Below are 9,820 nucleotides of genomic sequence, written 5' to 3' on the forward strand. Positions count from 1 at the left end.
GCTCTTCCTGGCTGAGGCAGATCTGTCACCGGCCATTGGATGGCCACTCACGGTGGCTCATGCCAGCTGCCAGCCACGCATAGTAGCTCATGGCAGCCCACTGCAGCCTACGCGGTGGCCGGCAACTCATGGCAGCCCAGCTCCAGGTTGAGCTGTTGTTCACCATCTTAGCTGTAGAGGGTGCAGTGTCACTAGCCCTCATGTGGGATCCGAACCAGGGCCCTTGCTACTCAGAGCTCGCGCTCCCAAGCCAACTCTTAACCAACTAGCCATTAGGCTGGCCCTGTTGTCAATGTTTTAATGTGACTTAATACTGTTTCAAGTTTCTGATTTTTATTTGAAATTAAGAAGTCTTTGCTGGGTACTTTAAAAAAAAATTTTTGTTCCTCTAAAAGAATCTGTTATTAGATTCAGCATTACCTAATGATGTTAAATGGTACCCTTTTCATGGAGTAGAGATTTTTCTTTCATTATTCATTTTCTTCCAAAATTTAAATTCCTTGACCAATAATTTCAGAACATGTGATTCTTAAGAAGATTATAACATCTTATCAATGGTTGAATTGCCTCAGGGAAATAGTCTTCTAGTATTCTTTTTGATGACAGAATGTCTTTTCCTGTCAAGATTTCATTAATATGTAAATACTGGTCTGTAACAGCAGGGAATCTCTTTATCACACTGTATTTAATTAACATATAAATAACCCCGTGAGTCACTTTTCCCAATTTCTGATGTGGACAAGCCTGTTTAAATATTGTATTTGTAATAAGTAAATTTCTATTAAGAATCAAATTCATATTTTGTAGACCAAGCATATGCATTATTTTAAGAACTATTTGACCTCAATGAGTACTCATTTAATCCTGAAAGCTTAGGTACTATATATAGTAAGCGGTGGGGCGGGGGAGGAACCCATGACACATGTAAAGGCTCGGGCCCCACTACATGGTATTGCCACATTTGGTGTGGAGAAGTGACAGTGGGAAGATCAAAGGCTTTTAGTAAAACATGTGGACATACATGTATGTGTTGGTTCTGATACCTGCGAGCGGTGTTATTTTTGGGAAGTTACCAAGCTTCTCTGAGCTTCAGTTCCTTTAAGTGTGAAGTGGGGACTTGTAGAGGTATTGTGGTGATAGAGTAAGAACTAGGTATGCCACCTCGCGCAGCTCCTAGCGTATGATTGGTATTCTGTGTACAGCAATGGTGGTGCTGGTAAGAGATACGACTAGAGCAGCAGCAGTTACAGGTACATGCTGGTAGGAATGTCATAGATATTTTTTAGTTTCAAGTGCATTAAGTAGTCTTGCAAAAGACTGATGAATAAACAAAATGCAAAATTACGGTAGGGATGTGCCTCCCTGAGGACACCGATGCTTTGATCTCTCACCAGGGGCAGCACTTCTTTCCTTGTATCAGGTGCCTGAGATTTTATGTTACTTACTGTTCAGATGAAGTCCTACCTCTTGATTAAATCTTCTCTTTCTATTGGGTTGTTGGAAAAGCCATGCCGCATTTTTGCAAAAAAAAACGTAGAAAAAATACGTCATGACTTTTCTGACAACCCAATAGTTCTTAATTTTTTTTTTTTTAAAGTGGTGAAAGAGAAGTTTATTAGAAGAGATAGTACACTCCAAAGAATTAGGAGCGGCCAAGCACAAAGAAAAGTGGCTCCAGGCCTGGCTGAAAGGCTCAAAGGCCCAAAGGCCTTAAGAGTTTAAGTTGTTTGTTTTCGAGAGCTCCGATTTTAAAGCTAAGAAAATGTCAATGGATCTGTTCCTACTGATCATTAAATCATTTATTCATTCATTTTGAGCTCACCTAGTAGTTTTACTTTACCTGTAAATTTATGATTGTAATATGTAACTTATGGAGTATTTGAGGATTAAATGCATGAATGCAATACATTTAGTTACAGTTATTTAGTATTGCTGTGCATAGAACACTACTAGGAGTTGTGTTGGATGCAAAGGAGTATTTACTAGAAAGGAATATATACTTTTTGTGGGGAGGCAAATTATTTACTAGCAACTTAAGAAAATAATAGATAAGAACCCCAGGAAAGCATAGGAAGAATATACCAACTATATATTATTATAAGGCTAAATGGTAAATGCCAGATGAATTGTTCAGTTGTAAGTCGTGAGGATTTGGAACAGGAAGAAAGCAACCTGGCTTGCAGTGGTCACAGCAATCTGTGAGAAGCGGGGATTTGAGTTACAAAAGGTGGGATTCAGATAGGTAGGCTGTCAGGTCTGAGACTGCAGACGCTGGAACCAGACCGCCTGGGTTCAACTCCCAGCTGTAGCTGCAGCTTTTTGGTTGTGTGCCTTTGGGAAAGTTACTAAACATTTCTGTACCTCTGTCTCCTGTACCGTAAAATGGGAAAGATGACATTGGTTATCTCTCAGGACTGCTGGGTGTGGGTGTCTATATGTGTATGTGCGCGTGTGTGTATACGTGTGCGCATGTGTGTGTGCGCGTGTGTGTGTGTATAATGTATATGTGTAATATATGCTGGGGTGCCAAAAAAATGTATACACATGACTTGTATTCATCTTTTGTTATCAGTATATATTGAATATTACAATTTCAATTCAGTTTTTTTCATTCGTAAAATGTGTGTACATTTCTTTGGCACCCTCTGTATCTATTACATAAATTGCTTAGGATTTTATATTTGTGCTCTATAAAGCGTCAGCCAGAGACTGGACACAGCCGAATAGCTTTCTAATAGTGTCGAACTACTCATTCCACTTAGGCCTGGAAGTAGGACTGTGCGGGGATTTTGAAAGGTGACAGTGAGGCACGCAGACTTCCTGTGGCTCGGAGTCTGCATAGGCAGCGTTTGTGCTGTTTTATTCTGTGATAGGAATAAAAAGGAGAGAAAAAATATTCTTCGTTTCCTCTCTAAACCTTTTGTTCGAATTCCATTAGCACTACAGCCTTACCTAGTGTCAGGGTTTATAATACTGATACAGTTTATGACCATTTTGGTACATTTCATTAGTTTTGTAGTTGATCGATTCAGGTGTCATGTACTTTTTTATCTTTGTCCTGGAAGCTTTTTCTGGTTTAATTAATAAACCAAAGGAAATTTGTCAGGTTCTGGTTGTCTTTAAGTAATATGAAATAAGGGCCTTGCTATTGTTCTCTCCAGTGGTTCGGTGTCAGTCTAAGTCACAGAGAACATGCATTGAAGTTGACTGGATTTCTCTCGTATTGCTTCTTTCGGTCATTGTGGCCCCCGCAGTGTGCGGCTAGTCGTCACCAGCCCTTAGCTGCGTGTTGGACCTCAGCTCTTTCAGCACCACCACATTTCATACGTGTTCTCTCTCTCTGAGTGGAATATTGGTAATTTTGAATCTACAGTTTAGTTAATGACTACACACAAAACTTGTAATTCACCAATATTAAGTTGAGCCCCTGTTTTCCATAGGTACACTATTGTAAATATGAAAATCATCACAAAAAAAAGCATATGCTCTTTTAAATATTTGTTATGTATATAGTACCAAATGCTGACTGTACAAGTTATTACATCGGGGAATTCTTTTTAATGTTGTCCATTCTAGCTTATTATTGTTAAAGTACAGGCCATTGACATTTGAGGATGCCCTTTTTCCCCTAGTAACTTTTTTGTAGTAAGCGTAGATTTTCTTCTTGATCTATCTTAAGTGTCTGTCCACGGGGCAGATGACAGTGATGGTGATGTAGGGGGCAGTTTTCATATCGTTGGCATCTCCATTCGCCCGTTACTCCTTGTCTCGTGTACGTTAAACACCTTTGTGTGAAGAGCAGCCTTTCTCAGTTATTTCACTTTCATGAAAAATTCTGTGGTTCTCCACTGTAGTTTGTGGCTGTCTCTTAAACTTGAATGATTTTACAAACTTGTACTGCTCAGAAATAATCAAATCATCCTTTGCTCATGGTTAAAAATTTATTTTCAGACTTGGTTTTAAGCATGTGGGAGAGAGAGGATGCCTTGTGGAAACTGTTATTTATTTCAACCTCATCTATCAGCTCATCACATTTTCTTATTACTGTTTATCGCATTGGCCAGGTGCCATACACTCAGGATGGTGTCAGCGGAGCTTATTGCAGCTGTTAGGTATTTCTAAATATACTCACTGATGTGATTATTAATATGGTGCTACTGTTTATCATAAAGTAGATTTTGAAATGTCAACCAGTCGCGTGTTTCTTATATTTCACTACCCATGAAAGACCTTGCTGGTGCTAGTGATAACGATGCTTTTTATGATGATTTAACTCTTATGATGTAACGTACTGGGTACCATTCTAAAGATTTTGTATGTACCAACTCATTTGATCCTGCCCAAATCCAAATGAGGTGAAAATTATTATTATCCCTATTTTACTAATGGGGAAATTGAGGCACCAGTAGATTGAATCACTTATCAAGGTTACAGGGCTATGCAGGCTGGAGTCACAGGTCTAACAGAGGTTAGACTTCTAAGAGCGTGCGCTTAATTATGATGGGTTAGAATTCAAGAAAACATTTGCTCATCTCTTCATTTTGGCAGGTAACGTTACAGTCATGTGCTAAGTAGAATGAGCAGCTGGGTCCCAGAGATTAAGCTAGTGGTGGGGGAGGAGGATCCCAGTTCTGAACTGGTGGTGTTGCCACGCACGCCTCTCTTACACACTGCTCACCTCCGAGACTACTGCTAAGTTTCAGGGTGTCTTATTAGTCTCTGCTCTATTTTCTGAGTAATTTATTAGTGAAATTGAAATTCCATTGGTGCAGAAGAGAACTCTGAATGATGCCTTTAGATAGTTTTTTTCCGACTTGGCTTTCTGAGTGATAACTAGGTTTTTGATTGGTTTCCCATTGAGTTTCAGATCAGTGTGACTTGTTCAGTGGTGGTAACCATAGTGAAATTACACATGCAGGCCCAAATTACTATTATTTTTTTGTCCTTTGTTTACCAGGACATTTTCTTCTATGCTAAATAATAGAAACAAATATAACTCCATATGTTAAGACCAGTGCCGAAAAGGTGGCAATTAGTAGTAATTCACTGTCTATTTAGCTTTTTGTTTCCAAGGCATAGAACACGAATAAAAGAGCTTTCTGTAGGGTTATTCTTGATAAAATTTCTTTGAAATAAAACATTTATATTTAGTGTGAGAAACAATTGGTGAAAGAATCGTTGAACATAATAGAGGTTGTTACATTCATTCCTTTCCTGCTGACAGATAAATGTTCCCTCAGATGAAACCAGAAAAGTTTATTGTTTGGAGTAAAACAAAGAACAGGGTTCTAATATAAAGAATCCTAAAATTAAGTAAAAGTAGTCATTATTTTGTCAAGAGATAATTTAAGTTTACCATGTACTTCCTTTTTTTTAGTGGGGATGATGCATTTAAATTTTGAAACTTACCAAGTGAAGTGAAAATAATAGAAGAAAAAGATGAAATAAAGTATGTAAATGTTGTTTTGCATTTATAGAACTTTAGATTTAATGTGTAAGTTTTGCAACTAACCAGACTTCCTACAACTCTAGAAGGAAGCAGTATGTTTTATACGGTCTTATTTTTTTTTTTTTTTGCACCACAATTTCATCTTACTCAGTGATTAATTTACATGACTAATATTTTTGTTGTGAACAGAATTAATGGAAAAAGATTTCCCTGAATTTCATTAAGCGTTGTATCATTCTGCTTACCTTATGAATAAGTAGCTAAACTTTGGGTGTTTTTTAGAAGGTAATGACAGAACTAACCAATTATTTTGAAATGTAAAGGAAGGTGAAATTTAGGGAAATACATGCTCTGAAATCTGGTTTTCCCTGTGAAGTATAAGCACGTGTCCAGCTCTCTGGGTTGTAGATGTGTGTCATTACGAGGAGAGCTTGCCCTTCCCTCAGTTTAATAATCTCTATTAGGGAGGCGTTCTTGTTCTCCTCATATCTACAGATTCCATATTAATGCACCCCCTTGACATACCTTTTTTTTTATGAACAACCCATCCCCTTTGATTGCTGTATTCCAACTTTGAATTTTTGCGATACTCATGAGATCACTTAAAAAATATTTGTATGCTGTCTGTTAATTAGTTCAGCTGACACATTATTATTTTAGAGTCTGCTAAATGCCAGGCACTATTTCAGGTGTTGAGGATATGGCAATAGACAAAGCAAAAGTTCTGCCCTCAAGGAATTTATATTCTGACTGGGGATGGGGTCCTATTCGTTTCTTAAATGCTGCCATTTGAAGCATGATAAAGAACTTCTGGTATTTTCACAGCAAGCATTTTAAACTCCTAAAATTTAAAGTAATTTGCTCTGTAGAAGCATCCTGTAAGAAAATGAAAAAGGAGAAAGGAAGTTTTTTGTTTTTTTTTTGATTTTATGCAACTACCGGGGGTACCAAAAAATGTATACACATTTTAAGAGATGCTATCTAAGTATAACTTTTTGAAGTTAAATTGGATTACAGTAGCAATGTGTAGTATGACGCTCACTCAGAAGATGGCATTAATCAAATGAAGGCTAGCGTTACCATGCAACAGGCAGGACAGTCAAAGAAAATGGTGGAAGCATGATTGTCCTCCAAGCGCAAGACCGTTTTGAAGCAGTATTTGAAATTCGAGAACATTGTGGAAGTACAACAACAATGGAGGCGTGAGTATGCAGCATAACCTCCCAAACGCCTAACAATTGCACGCATTTGTGATAAGTTTGAGATGCGTGGTCCTGTGTGTGATGTGCACAAGGGAAGATCCGGGAGGCCCCGCACAGCAGCAAGTCAAGCAGTAGTTCACCGTAATCAGAAGTGTCTGGACGCTGAAGGGAACCACTCTGAGCACCTCTTGTAATTGCAGAAGTCAAACGTGACTTGTTTTCATCTTTTGTTATCGGTATATATTGAGTATTACACTTTTAATACAGTTTTTTCCTTTCTTAAAATGTGTATACATTTTTTTGGCACCCTCTGTGTTAGTGATCAGACCTAAGATCAAGCCATATTTTGTAGAAGTTAAGTTTCATGAGACTAGTAACCTACTGGTGTTCACATAGATTTTATATCCTAGTTTCAATGTATCCTTTCAATATGCATGTAAACAGTCCTTATTGGGTTGTCTGAATTAAATTTTGGGAAGGCTCAAATTGCCCTCTGCCTGCTACTTACAGCTCTAACCTGGTGGCTCTTACGTGTGAAGCAGAGGGACGCTGGGGATGAGGATGGATTTGTGGTTGGGGGCTAGGTTGAAATCCCCGTGTCCTTTCTAGAGGCAGTATAGTTGCCAGCTAAAAGCGTAAGCTTTGGATCCTGTCTGGGTGTGTTTAAAGTCTACCCCTGTCGTTTATTAGCTTTATGAGGAGAGGCAAGTTTTCTCATTATAACATGCAGAAGGCACCTACTACGTTAGATTGGTAGGACTAAATGAGATATTATATGTTAAAAGCAGCTTATGCTGTCTGGTCCACTGTAAGAGATCAGTAAATGTTAAAGATTACTATCGTTGCTGCTTGTCGCTGATATATTACCAGCAGTAGTAGTCTTATTATTACAGTTGACTTTTGAACAACGTGGGGGTTAGGGGCACAGATGAAAACCTGGGTACAACTACTTTAGACCTTCTGCATACACGTATCCCCAACCGTGGGTTCAAAATTATCAGTGGTGATCAGCAACATTTAGAAACATTTATGTGTGCTGCGTCTTGAAAATGCAGCAAAAACATTTTATTAACCTAGGACTCTTCGGGCCTACCTTTTGGAGTGGGCCTCTGCATGGAACTTGTCTTTAATATGTTGTTTTGATAAAAATAGATGTGTTTTTTTTTTACCCATTTCTGTTCAGTGAAGCTTAACAAAATTTTACAACTTTCTAGTTAAATATCAAATAAATACTATTTTGCTGACCATCCCACGGTTTTACTAGTCATTTTAATAGTAATTCTTATATCTAATATGTTCTTTGTTTAGAAAATACAAATCTCAACTTTGTGATACATTTTTCTAAAATTCTTTCAGAAAACATTTTGTGTAGCTTATGGAACCATGTCTAATTAGAAAAGGCAGTTAAAGTTTGCTAGGTTTATTGTTTTTCATTTCTCAGTTTGTTGCTGTAATTTATTCTTATGTTGGAAGAGTGAACATTACCGTTTTGTACCCAAATGTTCTTTTTTACTTTTCACTTTAGTGGTCTGTGATAAAATATTAGTTATTGACAAGGAAGAAAATTAAATAGTTTTTCACTTGGTGACAAATGAAATAGTGTGATTATAGCATTCGTTCTAAATAATCCATATGATTCAGAAGTTTAAAACTTCTGAACTCAAATGCCTTCAAAAATGTATCTGGTGGGCTGGCTGAGTGGCCTGTTGGTTAAGAGTTGGCTTGGGACGCCAACTCTGAGCAGCAGGGCTCCAGTTCGGATCCCACATGGGCCAGTGACGCTGCGCCCTCTACAGCTAAGATGTGAACAACAGCTCGACCAGGAGCCAGGCCGCTGTGAGTCGCCGGTGACAGCGTAGGCTGCAGTGGGGCTGGCTGGCAGCTGGCGTGAGCTGGCGTGAGCTGCCGTGAGCAGCTGTCCAATGGCCGGCAAGCGACTGCCTCACCCGGGAAGAGCGCAGTGATCACAATACCAACATGAGCCAGTGAGGCGACGTCCTCCACAGCTAGACTGAAGAACAAAAGGACAGCAACTTGTCTGTTCCCCTTTCCCGATTCCCCAATGCTGTCCACTCCCCCAATTCCCCAATAAAATCTTTAAAAATATATATATGTCTGGTATGTAGTTTGCTAGGACTATTATATGCTAGTGAAAAAGTGGGTAAAATGCTGTTTTTAAAATACTGTATAATAAATTTCCTATTGCATGTGTCTAACGGGGAGCTTTGGCTGATTCTCACCAGTAACAGTAACTGCAGGGGAGGTGGCGTTCTGCACCGCCCAGCCCCAGACCTTCAGCTTTCCTCTTGTGCTTCGAATCCCACGAGTGGTCTCCTGTTACCTTTACATCAGGACTCATTTCTTCATCAACATAATGTTCAACCACCGATGAAGCGTTTCTCATGCAAGGCATGTTTTTATAACTTAGTAGGAAAAGAGAATACAAAACATAACCTCATAATATCCCAAAGTGCAATTCTTTCTCTGGGGCTATGATACATTAACATTTTTTTTTTTTAAGCTGAGCCATCCTGCCACCTGTTGGCAGCTCAGCGGCTGCTCAGCTGGGGCCAGGCATCGCACCGCTGTTGCTCAGAGCTCAAACTCTTGAGCGAGCTCTTAACCAACTGAGCCACTTGGCCGGCCCTATGGGGCTATGATACATTTTAGGTAAATTCCACTGTGGATACTCAGACATATGAGAGAAAAATGTTTCATTGAAGTGTAAAAGCAAGGCAGTTGAAACTTGTGTTTTAAACTTTTGTCTTCATTCTTAATTCAGAATGTTTTAGTTGGTTTAATGGATTCTTGGATGTTACAGCTAAAAGCGACCTTCAAGATAATGTTTGAAGTGCTTCATTTTAGAAAGTCACATGTCAGATGCATGTCTAATTAAGAGACAGATGTGTTTGTTTTCTTTGTATCCCAATTCATAGAACATTGATCAGCTATGTTACCGTACTGTTTTTACCTCACTTTTCCTTTTAAATTTATTCTTAATTTATCCAATTAGGCCTTTGCCTCTTTTAGATGCTCCTATTATGTTTTAGTGTCGTTCTTAACCTGCAAAATCATTTCTTGACTCTTGCTTATTACCTGTCCTCTGTGTCTGTGCTGTCCAGTGTAGTAGCCATTAGTCGCACCACTATTTAAATGTTAATTAAAATTA

General features: G+C 38.7%; 1 protein-coding gene across 1 annotated transcript in view; it reads left to right on the forward strand.

Moving 5' to 3' along the window:
• Positions 1-9,820, forward strand: part of NBAS (NBAS subunit of NRZ tethering complex) — a 302,133-nt gene that overhangs the window by 102,252 nt on the left and 190,061 nt on the right. The gene's annotated exons all lie outside the window — the stretch shown is intronic.

This window comes from Hipposideros armiger, unplaced genomic scaffold (assembly GCF_001890085.2).
Source record: "Hipposideros armiger isolate ML-2016 unplaced genomic scaffold, ASM189008v1 scaffold_0, whole genome shotgun sequence".
NCBI classification, from domain to species: Eukaryota; Metazoa; Chordata; class Mammalia; order Chiroptera; family Hipposideridae; genus Hipposideros; species Hipposideros armiger.